Source organism: Polyodon spathula, chromosome 5, assembly GCF_017654505.1.
Source record: "Polyodon spathula isolate WHYD16114869_AA chromosome 5, ASM1765450v1, whole genome shotgun sequence".
NCBI lineage: Eukaryota > Metazoa > Chordata > Actinopteri > Acipenseriformes > Polyodontidae > Polyodon > Polyodon spathula.
In genome coordinates, this window is record NC_054538.1 from 65,563,579 (window position 1) to 65,580,475 (window position 16,897).

Genomic DNA, 16,897 nt, shown 5'->3' on the forward strand with positions numbered 1-16,897 from the left:
CACTACAGTACTATCAATATCCAAAACACCTTAAAACTATTTAGTAAGATAACAAGATATACAGTAAAACAACTGGGCTTTATTAGGTTTTGCAACTGGAATATAAATAGAAAGAACAAAGCTGTTTGAAAACAAGAACGTTCAATGGGTTATATAATATATATAAATATATATATATATATATATATATATATATATATTATATATATATATATATATATATATATATATATATATATGGCTCGAATATATATATATTACTCTTGCTTGGATGAGAACTTGCAGTTTCAAGATATACTGTGCCTTAATAAAAAAACATGTAAATTCGTGACAGACAGCACTGTGTAATTATTCAAATATACCCTGCAGTGTGTGAATTGAATTGTTTTTTTTTTGTAAAGATTATAGATTGTTGTCCCTCCAGCTCTCCTAACAGCAGCTGCTCTTGCACCTGGTATTTCAAACTTAACATTAACCAAGCTACCATTTTTCAAAAAACAGTTCAGCTGTTTATAGACACAATATTATTATTATTTATTTATTTGTCAGATGCCTTTATCCAAGGTGATTTACAGGTGTTACAGGGCAGTACAGTGCTGCGATGCAAGATTAATATTTAACTACAGTATAGTTTACAGTAAGTGCAAATAATACTGCTAAAATACAATATGAATATGATGCAACAAGTAAGGATTACAACATCCTATACCTACAACGACATATTAGTAGTGCAATAGTACATTCATACTGCATTAGTAACATGGTGCTTAGGTCAGGCTAGTCCAGTGTATAGTAAGAGGGGTTGATTCTAAATATCTCAAGTGAGGTCTTGAATAGGTGGCGGAAGGCAGTGAGGGTCAGAGCAGTCCTGAAGTTGACCGGTAGCTGGTTCCACCACCAAGGGGCTAGGAAAGAGGTAGAGCGGGCACGTGAGGACAGAGAATGGAGGAAAAGTATGACCAGTCGGCCAGTAGAGGAGGAGAAAACAGGGTGATAGGGTGTAGGGAGACACGAGGGACACACAACCAAAGTGAAGTTTTCTTTAGACAGTTTTGTTGACAAAAAAACATAGGCCAAAAGTTTAAAGTTTGTGAGCTAAATTGCCAATCATTTGCACAGCAGGTTACAAAATGGGACTCCACACAACCAAGACCTTAACCCATTCACTGCTGCAGTTGGGAGTGACAGGTTTTAAGTAAATAGCTTTTATAGAGCAGGCTACATTTAAGCCTGATTTAATAAAACCAGATTACTACTACTAAAAATATGCATAAATACAAACACTTAAGGGCAAAATCAGTGTTGCAAAAAATCTGAAATTCAGATTTAATGCAACAGAACAGAACAAAGAATTTAACAAATTAAATCTGATTTTCCAATAAGCCAAAGGTCACATCAAAAATATATTTTGGACATGTCATTCAACTGGATCCTTTACACTTCAGAGTCTGATATTAGTTCCACCATTTCATCTAAACAGATACCAAACTACTGCTGTTACCAAGCTTCCCAATGAAATCTTAATTCATTCTAAAGGTATTTAAGCAATTACCTTCTCTTCTTACATCTAGCCTCACTAAAAAAAGCATGAAAAAAGATCCGATTGGGCTAAGATGTTCACATTTTCACCCACCCTTATCATTGACACTAGTGTTTCGCTGCCTCAGCCCAAGTTTGCAGATCAGCCAAAGTTAAGTTTGTACTAGGAATTCCACATAGGTATGTGCAAGGGTAGCTTTGCAGTCAATGCAGAAAATGGAGATTGGAGTTCAAAAGCACCATTTTCACTGACTTATTTTTTTTAAATTACAAACAATAAATAAATAAAAAAATAATTAAATAAAATATATTACTAAGAAGCACCCAAGCTTGAGCTATCTCAGTGAAAGAGCACTGCTTACTCTCACTCCCTTAAACCAACTCTCAAACCAAGCAGTGGGCTCCTCTTTTATATTGACAGTCAATCAATTAGAATCCAGTCCAGCCACAGTCTCATGTGGCGGGCTTGTTTGGCTGTTTACGGGAAACCCAAAAAAACATGCAGGGATCAAATTTAAAACCCTTCAACATTTTAAGACACATATTTACAAGAATGACACACAACCACTATCTAAAAAATGTACATGCATAGGGACCCTGCCCTGCCACAAGGAGGACCCATAGTTCAGCTCCTAGACTTCTCACACTGATGATCACAGCAGCACAAATACAATGTTACCAGGAAGAAATATTTTAAATGCTTTTTTGGCATGCCCTTTTCAATTTACTTTAAAAACAATAATCCAGTTATAATACCAGGTCACCGATGCTTTGTCCCGTCCTGGGGGGATGTTACATGTGCAGTACATGCAAATAGACCATCCTTCATTGTTTCTTTATAGCAGCCATCTGTGCTGCCACTGCTACGCTACCCCTGACTAGATCCACGTTTTGAATGCGTTGTTTAATTATTCAACTGGAACAGTACCGTGAGAATCTATTTCACATAAAGGGGTGTAAATATGATTCTAACACCAGGGAACTAGGTCCTGCTGACAGTAAAATAAAATAGAATAATAAAGGAGTGCCCTTTAATTCATATGAAAAGAAAAAAACAATGTTAAATCAGGAAGCATCTCATAACATGCACCAGTAAGGGCTTGTAAGTGACATCTTCGAACTAGGTTATTGTTCAGGAATAATGTTTTGGAAAGAAGTGCACCTGGTAGAGCTCATATTTTCAACTCAGGTTTGTTATTATTATTATTATTTAAGGAGGCTGTGTGGTCCAGTGATTAAAGAAACTGGCTTATAACCAGGAGGTACCTGGTTCAAATCCCAGCTCAGCCACTGACTCATTGTGTGACCCCCCGAGCAAATCACTTAACCTCCTTGTGCTCCGTCTTTCAGGTGAGATGTTTGTGCATAGTTCACACACCCTAGTCTCGTATCTTGTAAAGTGGTTTGTGATGGTGGTCCACTATGAAAGGCGCTACAGAAAAATAAAGACTATTATTAGGCAAACCTGTGTAGGGAAATTGCATCTTAAGATTTTTAGAAACATTACAACAGTATTCCTTCAGTTGGTGCACTGAATGCAAATAAAATAGATATTTGAACACGATACAGGTTTAAAATTACATTTGTGAAACATACTTGTACAAAAATAGGATGTGAAATCATAATGCACATTATATGCAAATCTGATGCACTCTTCAGTTAAAAGCCACTTGGGGCAAAACACCAAGTTTCCCTGTTTTTAACCCCCCCTCCGCGATGCCTTGTTTCCATTCTTCATACATTGCTACAACAGATGGCAAGCAGTCGGGTGGGAGGTCCCCCTGGTCCTGGTCTCTGTGGCAATGAGCTGGTGGAGCTGTCTCGCGGTGCAGGCAGTGGTCTCTGTCACTCTGGTGCAGCAGCTGTGAGAGCAGACAGGTCTGCGTCCCGCTCAGTGGTCTCATCAGTTGGCTGGTCCTGATTGAGATTCCCCCTGTAGGGTACAAAGCGGTTGCAGTGCAGCACTAGTGGTGGCATCTGCACCCGGTACACCACCTTGCCAAGCCGCTCCAAAAGCACTTGGCATACTTGAGTCCGGGGTTGTATGCTGCAGCACCTGGGGGACAGCCAAACATGAGCTCTTGGCCAAACATTAGGAGCTCTGGGGTGCAGCCTGTGGACTCTTGCACCGAATGCCAGGAGAATCAGCAGCAGCTGAGTGTCCCAGTCTAGCTGATGAACAGCAGTGGCAATGAGTGGAGAGGGTGCAGTTGAATCTCTCCACCCGACCATCACTCTGGGGATGAATGGTGCAGGTCTTCTTAATCCTTTCCGGTCCTATGTCGGACAAGGTCCAACATTATAACTTTTCCTTTCCGGTTTGATGTCAGACCCTGATCGACATCATCAAAAAGATGTCAAGCACAGGTCCCTAGTCGCCTTTTCTCCGGAAAAAGCCGAGAAAAGCTTACGATGGCTGAGTGAGGGCGATAGAACCCAAGAGAAGACAAAAAAAAAAGACAGAGGTGGATCTGAGCAATGCACATAGTCCCTTCACCACAGACATAAACAAACTGCCACACATCCAGCACTCAAAGAATAACACAGACATTTGCCAAGCTTTTTGAGATGTTTCAGAAACAAAATAATGACTTGGATAGCATTATCAAGGAGTTTGGTAATAAAATGAGTGATCAGGAGATAATTTATCAGTATGCACTACTATGAAGAGATATGTGATAAATACAGCGAACAAGGGGTGGGACAGGGCTGGAGATGCAGTACTGAGTGTCCTGTTGATATGCAGTGCCTTTTAAAGTTGTTTTACTGTGAATAAAATAACTTATAAACAGCGTGTGTAAAATAAATTGGATCTGACGAGCCTGACAGGTGCTGAATAAATGGACCGCAAAGGGTTACAACCCAGGTGACGACAGAGGTCTGTGATCTTGATCTGAATATAGCTCCTGGGGAGGTCTGGTAAAAGGACTATTCCACCAGTTCCAGTGGCTGTGTTTTTATCTGGTTTATTATCTTTGAAAATGCACTAAAATGCATGTGGTCTGCTCTGAAGCTTGCAAGAAAATATGAGTTTTGTGTACCATTTCTAAAATGACAGGGTTCTAAGTGGAAAAGGTCATACCAGAGGTAACACTTTGTTTGTGCAAGTATGCTTTCATGATTCTTTAAAATGTTCTAGTTAACATTTCCCCCAAAGTGTTTGGCAGACAATTTCTCGTTTCTGAGCCATTTTACCAGACTGCAAATTATCTATGTGAAAAGTCTGCATAGTCTTGAGATATGAATGACACCCACTCACTCAGTATCAATAATAACGATCAGATAATAGGTACAAACTGCGATAAACTGACAGTTTATTAGAAAGGTATTAAGTAATAACTCATTAAAGAGAACAGTATTGATTAATGCTGGAATATTTGTCCTGGTTAACCACCATTAATAATTTTAACAAATTACAGATATAAATTGGTAAAAAATGTATGATTCAAAAACAAAAACTAAGATAGAAAACAAGCTTATTCAGTGGTTCAAAACTTGAAATTAGCAAGTAAAAGCACTTTAAAATAGTTATTAAAATTAGCACAATTAGGTATTGTTAAAGGCAAATCAAGAATTCACTGCATCTGTAATACTGTAATATGGTCATAGAAAAATACATAGAATATTATTTTGGATTAACTCATTGTACCACAGTAACTTGTTTGCAATTAGACCCAATGTTTTTTTTTTTCTTTCCTTAACTTTTATGTCATCCAAGCTCCATTCTCATAACCTTCTGAGGGTGCCATGAATTACAGTAGGCAGTGAAATTACCACAAAAAATACACCACCACTTGATCTATTTTGTTGTTTTTTTTTGTTGTTTTGACAGAATAACCCAGCCGGTCATCTGTCTCTCGTGTTGAATCCTGTGTTTGGGTAATTACAGTTGGTAGGTCTGAACCCAGAGGTTGTTATTTCAATCCCTGTTATAACAACAGACAAACAAGACAGCCAAGTGAGAAGTAGTATCTCTCCAGATACCTACAGTTTACTGGTAACTTTTGCTAAGCAACATACACAAAGTAAATAATAATAATAATCCTTTGACGGCCTCCTGAATTATTCACACATGTCACATATTTAGTCAGTTTCCCCTAGATTAGTCTAATTTAGATTAGATTAATTTTCATGAATTTACATATAAAGGAGGCTGAATTACACCAATTTTTGAAAACATTTGATTTTGTTGTTGGCTAATAAATTAACGGTTTTATTAATATCAAACTAATATTAACAGAGCTAAAACGTTTAAGAACCATTTAAACTTTGTTTCTCACTTTCTCACATTGCACATTATATTTCTTCATAAAGACCTTCATGAATCAATACAACTAAATAATAAGAGTTTTTATAGATTTTTAAGCATTATTAAATACAATGAAGAGGGTTTGTGATAAAATATTGAATGCACACGATTAGAAAGATCCATGGTAAAATAGAAATACTACAGAACTCTCAATACTAGTCAAGTAAGTTCAATAGGCTGTATTGTAAAGACATAAGCTACTGCAATACATCAATACCTGCCTTTTCAGCGAGAGAACACACTCAACACAGTGGGCTTGATTTTCATTCTTGGCATTAAAGGATACATAAGGACCTTTTTTATTTTATTGTGTTACATGTTCCCAAGTGTTGCTACAACTGTTTATGTAAGGTGTGTGTATTGTTTTAATTTAATTACTTTTTTTACATTTTGACAAAGTTTTTAAACTTTTAGATTGCATTCCCTGCCTCAAGATGGCTTCCCATGTACCTGCATGGACCTCTTAGAACTACATTTCCCATCATCCTGCTGCTCACATACATAACTGAGATGGATTTACTAGTGAGCAGGAGCATGATGGGAAATGTAGTTCTGAGAGGTCCATGTGGGTACATGGAAAGCCACCTGAGGCAGGGAATGCAATTTTTAAAAGTTTTAAAAAGTGGTCAAAATGTAAAAAAAATAAATAAATAAAAAGTAATTATTTAAACAATGTACACCGTACATAAACAGTTTAGCAACACATGGGAACATAAAATAAAAAGGTCCTTATGTGCCCTTTAAGGTGGAGCAAACTGCCTTTGAACTGCTTCTGCTTTGCCTGGTACTGTAAATATTGCATCAATCTTTGTTGCAACAGAGTATGTGAATGATATGTTAATGAGATGGTATGACAAGCATGCAAAGTCTGCCTAAGCACTGGGGTTGCTAACAACACAAGGATATTTATAGGGCTGTTAACAAAGGTTTAAAAGAAAACTGCAATTTGCACTTAGTTAAGTTTGCAATGCCCCTCTAATAATAAGGCTTAAATTAAGTCCCTGTGATGAATAATGTGTGCCGGTATTCAGACAAAAGAACATTGCTTTGGTGCCGTTGTTTCGAAGAGAAGCTATGGACCTGGCAGTGTATGCAACTGTACAGTACATGTGAAAGTTTTGTGATTGATTTCAGATTTCTGAACGCTGTGAGTTTTTATATGCACAGAAAATGTCCATGGTGTGCTCAGGACATGGCAAGCGCAGTTGCACTGGAGTTACCTAGCATTAAGAAAGTTTATTTCTGTGCTTTTTTCTGGGACAACAAGACATTTCAGTTAAGATTTTGGCTGGGTTTAATGTGTTCATTGGTGCATTGAAGCAAATCTCCTCTGACAAAAAGGTGTTTTTTTTTTATTGTTACTACCCAACCTGTAAAATCAGCTTAATGCTGCAACTCCAAAAGGTCGGTCTAATCAAACAACAGTTTTTACCACAGGTAACATAAGGATTCACTGGAATTATTATGTGTTTTTGCATCATGTACTTTAAAGTCCAGCACTTTTATTACAGTCATTATTTTTTGTAATTTGCATGCTGTCATTCAGTTACAGCAAGGCTATGATAAAGTATTCTAATTATACACTATGCTTGCAATGAAACAAGACTAATGGATTATCACATGTTACTTTAAATTAACTGTTCAGATTTGGATTTGATTACTCCAGTTATATTGTAAAGTTGTTGTTTTTTTGTTGTTTTTTTTTGCCTCCCCTTGCCTTTGCACAAAAATGGATGATGCACAAGGTGGACGGATCACACATTTAATCTAAGGCTGAGGCGATGCCTAATTTTTCACTACTGATATATTGTTCTCCAAAAAAGCCGATGCATTGATTCAAACAAAAAAAACCGCAGTAATACATGTGGAGCTGTGGATTACTGTGTAATTACATCAGTTTATTCATATTCAGTTGAATTATATATATATATATATATATATATATATATATATATATATATATATATATATATATATATATATATATATATAGTAGTGTGCACGGGGAAGGCAGCAGCAGGGCTGGTAAGTCAAATAATCACATACTTGCAAAGGAGCTGAATTTAATAAAAAATAAAAGCTTTCCTTTGCTTAAACCCTTTACACAGAAATGATGCACAGGCTTGACTATCGATAGTTGTCAAACAATATGCCTCAGCCTTAATTTAATCTGCTTCCAATAAAATCGGGTTCTCTTTCTCTTTAAAGTATGTTCCAACCCTGTGTCCATCATTTCGAAACAAAACAGTCCTCTTGAAAACCATTTTCAAAAAGCTATTAGATGACTTAAAAATGTACTGGTTTTGTCTCCGACAAACATGTGCAACCGGAAGGTTCTTGAGGTTCAGCAATACACGTGTGCCTTTTAAACCCTTAGTAACTTGAAGGAGACCTCACCAACACAGAATGAAAAAATAAAATCCACATTTTGTGACCTCATTGACATATAATCGCCTCAAGATTCTAACAGCTTTCAAAAATTACTATGCCATACTGAACTGAGGACACATTCAGCAAAGTACAAGTTATTACCTTGCCACTGCTTTCCTTAAATAATAATTGCAGTCAGTAGGTTAATATGTCTCAAAAACACACAGACTTCAATGACATTATGCTAAGGAAGTTCAGGTTATCTCCAAGCAGAAACTGAATCCTAGCCTGCATGACTTAAAGGTGTCGAGGCCCCCTGTTGAAATCAGCCATGAATACATTTGTATGCCTGGTCCTTGCAGCTGACTAATTGTAATAATTATGTTTATATACATGGAAGACCCAAGTGTATTGCACAGAACATCCACCAGCAATAACCATTATGTCTCCCCTTTCAGTTGACCTCAATTTACTTCAGCTGCTGCTTAACACAAACATGGCCAAGGCAAGTAGCAAAGGTTACCCAGTTGGGTTTTTAGAGTATTTGCTAATTACTATGATAAAGCTCAACGGTCCTTAACTTGTTTTAATATAGTAAAACAAAAAATACAAAAAAAATGCTTGGGTGTTAAATTATTTTGTATTAAAGACAAGTATTAGATTATGCCAAAATGTACAAACAACTCATCAGTTTGCAAATAACTATCCATGACAAACTACTGTATATCGGCCCCTTTTTCATCTGAACTGCAATTAATCTGTAACAGTTAGGGCTCTTGCTTTTGTTTTGTTTTTGATCACATGATGTCCCTTTTTTTCAGATGACTCCGTTCAATGAACCTCTTGGAAAAGTGATGATTGTGAACTTTAGTTTTTTTATCCCATAACTTGATTGAGATTATGATTCTGTTTCATTGACAATATAAAAAAGCAGCTTGTTTTTAATTCAAACCAAAAACGCGAAACAGTGAGTGAAGTTAAATAGATTTAATTAAATTAACAGGAAACTATTATTTGCAAAACAGGGTAACATTTCTGCAACATGTCAAAGATTTTAAATCCGGGAAAAGCAATTTAACTGAACTCGGTTTTTGTGTCAGTTTGAATTAAGTTACGAGAGAAAAAAACAAAAGTGATCTTACTTCACAATCCACACTTTTCCAAAAGTTTAATTAAGAAACGTAGATGTCTCAATAAAACTTTAAAAAGGAACATCATGCAGCAAAAAAAAAAAAAAAAATATAGCTTGATATTCCTAAAACTATAAGATTGTTGTTAAATGTGAAATTAAAATATTTAACAGTCTAGAAATGTTTCAGGAATATCAAATTATATTTTGTTAATACTGAATTATCAACTTTCCGCGTTTAAAATTTTGCTATAGCTGGTTAAAATTAGTTAGAGACGCAATTTGTTCTAACTTACATTATTTATCCCTGGTTAACTGATCAGATTTTTGTTTTTATTTAACAGATAACCATATAAGCATAGGAAGTAACACTTTGGTTTACTTTTTGATTAAAATATGTTATTTACAGTTACATTTTAATACTATTTTTACACTAGTGGTATACCATAGATTACAGAATGCTTTTCTATAGAATAACTGTCTGCTACCTGCTCTGCTACTTTACACTGGAATTGGAAATCATAAAGCCTTTGAAAAGACATGCCATCTGTGTTTTAAAATATTCTACTTTTATTTTGTATTCCCTTTCAGGAATCTTCTTCTGGGAGTTACAGCAGGAGATCTAAGACATTCTTTATCACACAGTATTGGAATATAAATTCTGTTTTGGCTTTTGCATACAGTATACACCTTGAAATCTATGTGGGCGTTCAAACTCTCAAATGGAAAGATGCCCACTCAGTGTGCAAAGCCTGTGCCGATTACTGGTATTTGATCTTCAGGGAGAAATAGTGGTCACTTCCAATTTCAAAACAGACCAAGCCTCGTGCGGTTTACTCTATCTCATTAAATATTAATGATTTGGCCTTGTCCAGTAATCCCTGAAGACCTGACAGCTAATCAGTCCACCACCCTGCCTCTCTACCAAACAAAATAATGACATGCTTCTGAAGGCAGTCAATCCATGTCAATGTCACCTCTATAGCTATGACAGCGGGTTAGCAATTATATTATGTTACTACAGGTTAGTGCTATCTGTGCCATATAGAGGTATTTCAATTTTAATTACATAGTTCCAAGGGCCAAGAAGTACAGCCTGATCTTTCAGGATGTATGTGCTTATAACCCAAACTGCAATTCAGAACAATGAAGGAGGATTACCACATATCTTGGTAATAATCTAGATACAATTCTGCGCTTTGGAATACAAAAATTGTTTCATGTTTGATATGCATCACATGTCTTCATTGAATGAGTAATTCGACATCTACCAAGAGAGCAATTTGAGATTATTGATCAAAAAATCAATAAACTAAAATGCTGTATGTTCCCAAGTGACTTACCTTGTAAAAGCATTACCTTTGTGAAGTGCAGGGAAAGTCATGCTAGCCTTTCAGTTTTGGCTGGTTGCCCAGAGCAAGCTCTGCATTGACCTTTTGTCTGGGGAAAGAAAACCTCGTTGCTCTTCAGTGACACCTACTGGTCTTTTTTTTTTTTTTTTTTTAATACTTTTAACTTTATGTAAAATATTTAAAAGGTTTCAGTTTGAAGGCAACTGTGTGGCATTAATTTTCTAATAACAAGGCCTGCTAAAGCAGTACTAGGCTGAGTCATCTACAGGTAAAATAAACACAATTCAGCACTGGGGCGACTGGGTCACACCCCAATAGTGCATTCAAGACACTACAAGAATCATCAAGATATCAGTTTACTTTATCGCATTGGTAATGTGGGGAAAAAATACCGTGGAATGGCCAACAAAAGGGAAATTTAATTTTTTTTTTAAAAATACATAATGTAAAGATGATGCAGTAAAATCACCTCTGCTCCAGTTTCACAGAAAACATGCTTGCCTTTACACTGGAAATATCGTGCTGTTATATTCTCATTATTTTCTCTCTTCCCTGGTACTTCCACATTATCGAGCCCAATCATTTAATCAATGTTGCCCTCTATTTCCAAGGCTTGGAACCCTGCTTTCTGAATCGTTTTTTACAAACTGCAGGCTAATGGCTTTTGTGGCCTGCTAAGTTAAGGTGTGACTGTCATTTTCCCTGTTGATTTTCTTGGATCTAGCCCTACAGTCTAGTCCACCTTTCATTCGGTGAACATTGCAGACAAGACCGGATTAATTCACACCTGACAAAGCACAGCTTTCCAAACCCCTTTCACATGGGACTCCTGCCATGCCATTATTCTATACTTGAGCACAGCATCAGTACTTATGGTCCCCATATTACTACAAGGCAAAGGTTGTGTTATGCTGTAACCAAGAGTCAATTTCACAGGCATATCAACTATACATATCGAAAAATGAGGAGACTGGTTGCATGGTTTGAGTCAGTGTGAAATTTCAATTTCAAAAACAACATTTATTGTCGATAGGAATTAATACATTTAAAAATAAATAAATAACATATTAAAATACAGCATATCCCATAGGAGTCAATGCATATCATTTAGCCTGATAGTCTAACTGGACTTTTGTGTAATCAGGGTCACGTACCCCCTAACCCTAAACCTACACAAACGCCCACAAGAAATAAGAAGTTCATTTTTCATGATATACTGTAAGTAATTCAGTTCTATAAAATTAGAGCTGACATAGCAGAGATGTTAGGACTGTTAGGGCTGAACGTGCTAACAGGCAAAAAACATGAATACAATTAGCAACCTCAATCTAAAAATAATTGAGATTACAAAGATCTGCTTATCACAAAAATAAAAAGGAAGAATCTTTATAGGATCCCCAGCACTGGAAAGAGCCTCCAGGGGCATACTATAAATTGTATTATATATTGGATTATACATTTTGTTGTGTCAGTGCCTCAGAGTTTCATGCATTTAAATGAGGGTTTTTTCCACTTATCTGCACACCATACTCCACGCTGTTAAGGGGAAAAAAGTTTTTATTGAGAAAAAATATGATGTATTAATAATACAAAACTGAAAGATCATAATTGGATAAGTCTCCACCCCCCTGAGTTAATATTTGGTGGAAGCACCTTTTGTAGCAATTAGAGCTGTGAGTGTGTTGGGATAGGTCTCTACCAATTTTGCACACCTAAATTTGGCACCATTTGACCATTCTTCTTTACAAAACTGTTCAAGCTCTGTCAAGTCCCTTGGGGAGTGTTGATGGACAGCAACCTTCAAGACATGCCACAAATTTTCGATTGGACTTAGACAGGTTGTTCCTTAGCCACTCCAGTATAGCTTTAGGTCGCTGTCATGCTGAAAGCAGAACAACGCAGTTAAACAAGGCAGTCTTCCCAGCGACAGCGAGTGGAAGCGACAGCAAGTGGGAGAAGTACAGGCATGGAAAAGTACAGAGCAGTTTAGAAGCAGTAAGGAGAAATTGCATCTTTAATTGCTTTAATCAGAAAACACAGGACATTGGGGAAACACAGGCAGCAGCAGCTCAAAGTCAAACAGCCGCGTGTGTTTTTCTGATAACAAACAAGCTGATTCAAATTCAGCACCGTTCTGAGACACGGGCGCGGGGAGGAGCCAACAGCACAGCAGAACAACGCAGTTAAACGAGGCAGTCTTCCCAGCGACAGCGAGTGGAAGCGACAGCGAGTGGGAGAAGTACAGGCGTGGAAAAGTACAGAGCAGTTTAGAAGCAGTTTGAAAGCAGGCTGACAGCTGCAGAAGAAACTAAACTTAAAAAAAAAAAAAACCCTCAACATGGTCTTCAAGCCAGTAATCTGTGCCACCTGCTTGATGTGGGAAATCCGAGAAAACCCAGCAGAGCTAAACCAAGTGTGCGTAAAGTGCCGCGCGATCCAGGATTTGCATAAACTAGTAAGTATGGTAGAGCTGGAAGAAGTGAGACAGCAACAGGATCTTGAGGAACTGGCACAACCACAATTCATGGAAGTCCGCATCACCCCTAACCGACTGAAAGGGAGGTAGACCAGGGAGATAGAAGGTCAGAACAGCTGGGTTCAGGTAGGCAGAAGCAGGGAAAAAAAGAAACTTCGTCAAACACAACCACCAGAAATCAAAACAACCAACAAATTTGAGTCACTTCAGAATTTTGATGAGCAGAACCAACAACAAGAGAATGAAAGGAACAACATCCAGGACCCTATTGACAGTGGTGACCAGACAGCAAAAAGAAGGGAGGTCATGATTGTTGGGGACTCCATATTGAGAAACACAGCAAGTTCAATTCGCAGTTTGGACCCCCTTACTACAACAGTGTGCTGCCTTCCGGGAGCCTCGGTCAAGCACATCACTGAGAACGTGGACAGGCTCCTAGAACGAACAGGAGACGACCCGGTAGTAGTCGTCCACATTGGTACAAACAACATTGGAAGAGACAGACCAAAATCCCTGCAAAACAAATTCAGAGAGCTAGGAAGGAAATTAAAAGAGAAAACCAAAACTGTGGTATTTTCTGGTATACTACCGGCACCTTGCAAAGGACCATATGGACAGCTGGAAATAATTAATCAAAATGCATGGCTGAAGACGTGGTGCACACAGGAAGGCTTCACCTATCTTGATCATTGGACCACATTCTACAACGAGGACTATCTGTATAGACGGGATGGACTGCACTTAAATAACAAGGGAACCAGTCTACTTGGAGAAAAGATCCTCCAGCAGGTTCAGAAGCATTTAAACTAGAAAGGAAGGGGGGAGAAATCAACAAAAAAACAGAAGGGAGACCACATCAAAACAAGAACAACAACTCAGGTAAGACAACCATTAAATGTATTTATCTAAATGCTAGAAGTATCAGAAACAAAATTCTAGAACTTGAAGCTACTGCACTAACAAGTAACTATGATGTGATAGGTGTTACTGAAACTTGGTTGTCTGAGAGTGATGGGGACGAATATAATATTTGTGGGTATACACTGTATAGGAAAGACAGGCAGGACAGAAGAGGAGGAGGGGTAGCGCTATACATAAGAAACAGTCTTGAAGCCCAGGTGTTAAACCTGGACAAAGAAAATAAAGCCGAATCAATATGGGTCAGAATAACGGACAAAAATTTAAAAGGGCATAATAATAGGAGCATGCTATAGACCGCCAGATTCAGACAGTGAGCACAATAATCTGTTATACAATGACATTAGAAATGCGTGTAGCAAAGGAGAAGCCATACTAATGGGGGATTTCAACTTCCTCCAAATAAAATGGGAAAACCCGGTGGGTAGCGCGAAGGATGAAATAGAAATGGTGGAAATGACAAATGACTGCTTCCTAACACAATTTGTCAAGGCACCGACTAGAGGGGAGGCATGCCTTGATTTAGTCTTTTCAAATAACGAAGACAGAATAACTAAAACAGAGGTCAGAGAACCACTGGCAAACTCAGACCACAACATGGTCTCATTTGAAGTGTTCTTTAAAACCCCAAAAGTAATGACTAAAGCTAAGGTTTACAATTTTAGAAAAGCAAACTATGAAGGTATGAAACAGAGACTAACAGAAGTAGACTGGAGTAAAATAGAGAAAACACCCACAGAAGAAGGATGGTTGTTCTTCAAAAATGTAGTACTAGAGGCACAAAACAATTACATCCCTAAAGTAGACAAATCTAAATGTAAAACTAAATTGCCAAAATGGTTTAATAGATCAATTTAAAAAAATATTCAGAAAAAAAAGGCACTTTACAGAGCATTAAAAAAGGACCAAAAAGAAAGTATGCAGAAAGAGTACACAGAACTGCAAACACAAGTCAAAAAGGAAGTTAGAAAGGCCAAGAGAGAAATAGAAATGAACATTGCTAAGGGAGCTAAAACCAATTCCAAAATGTTTTTCCAATATTACAACAGCAAGCGAACATTCAAAGAGGAGGTTAAATGTTTAAAAGATACAAATGGCAAAATCGTAGATGAAGAAAAAAAAATAGCAAATATATTAAATGATTACTTTTCACAAGTTTTTACAAAGGAAGATACCGACAACATGCCCCACATGTCATCCAGTTCCTATCCAGTTTTAAATAACTTTAGCATAACTGAGGCAGAAGTGTTAAAGGGACTAGGAGCGCTTAAAATAAACAAATCCCCTGGGCCGGATGAGATCCTCCCAGTAGTACTCAAAGAAATGAAAGAAGTAATTTACAAACCGCTAACCAAGATCATGCAGCAGTCTCTTGACACAGGGGTGGTACCGACAGACTGGAAAATTGCAAACGTAATACCGATCCACAAAAAGGGAAACAAAACTGAACCAGGTAACTACAGACCAGTAAGCCTGACTTCTATTATATGCAAACTTATGGAAACTATAATAAGATCCAAAATGGAAAATTACCTTTATGGTAACAGGGTCCTGGGAGACAGTCAACATGGTTTTAGGAAAGGGAGATCGTGTCTAACTAACTTGCTTGATTTTTTTGAGGATGCAACATCGATAATGGATAATTGCAAAGCATATGACATGGTTTATTTAGATTTCCAAAAAGCTTTTGACAAAGTCCCGCACAAAAGATTAATTCTCAAACTGAACGCAGTTGGGATTCAAGGAAACACATGTACATGGATTAGGGAGTGGTTAACATGTAGAAAACAAAAAAGTACTGATTAGAGGAAAAACCTCCGAATGGAGTGTGGTAACCAGTGGTGTACCACAGGGATCAGTATTAGGTCCTCTGCTATTCCTAATCTACATTAATGATTTAGATTCTGGTATAGTAAGCAAACTTGTTAAATTTGCAGACGACACAAAAGTAGGAGGAGTGGCAAACACTGTTGCAGCAGCAAAGGTCATTCAAAATGATCTAGACAAGATTCAGAACTGGGCAGACACATGGCAAATGACATTTAATAGAGAAAAGTGTAAGGTACTGCACGCAGGAAATAAAAATGTACATTATAAATATCATATGGGAGATACTGAAATTGGAGAAGGAATCTATGAAAAAGACCTAGGAGTTTTTGAGTTTTTGTCTTCATCTAGACAATGTGGGGAAGCTATAAAAAAGGCTAAAAGGTGCTCAGATACATTGTGAAAAGTGTTGAATTTAAATCAAGGGAAGTAATGTTAAAACTGTACAATGCACTAGTAAGACCTCATCTTGAATATTGTGTGCAGTTCTAGTCACCTCGCTATAAAAAAGATATTGCTGCTCTAGAAAGAGTGCAAAGAAGAGCGACCAGAATTATTCCGGGCTTAAAAGGCATGTCATATGCAGACAAGCTAAAAGAATTGAATCTGTTCAGTCTTGAACAAAGAAGACTACGTGGCGACCTAATTCAAGCATTCAAAATTCTAAAAGGTATTGACAGTGTCGACCCAAGGGACTTTTTCAGCCTGAAAAAAGAAACAAGGACCAGGGGTCACAAATGGAGATTAGACAAAGGGGCATTCAGAACAGAAAATAGGAGGCACTTTTTTACAGAGAATTGTGAGGGTCTGGAATCAACTCCCCAGTAACGTTGTTGAAGCTGACACCCTGGGGTCCTTCAAGAAGTTGCTTGATGAGATTCTGGGATCAATAAGCTACTAACAACCAAACGAGCAAGATGGGCCAAATGGCCTCCTCTCTTTTGTAAACTTTCTTATGTTCTTCTTATGCTCTAAAG

General features: G+C 37.4%; 1 protein-coding gene across 1 annotated transcript in view; it reads right to left on the bottom strand.

Annotated features, from left to right (window-relative positions):
• The window catches only part of LOC121316173 (solute carrier family 35 member F1-like), a 104,045-nt gene that overhangs the window by 39,390 nt on the left and 47,758 nt on the right, over nucleotides 1-16,897 (bottom strand). The gene's annotated exons all lie outside the window — the stretch shown is intronic.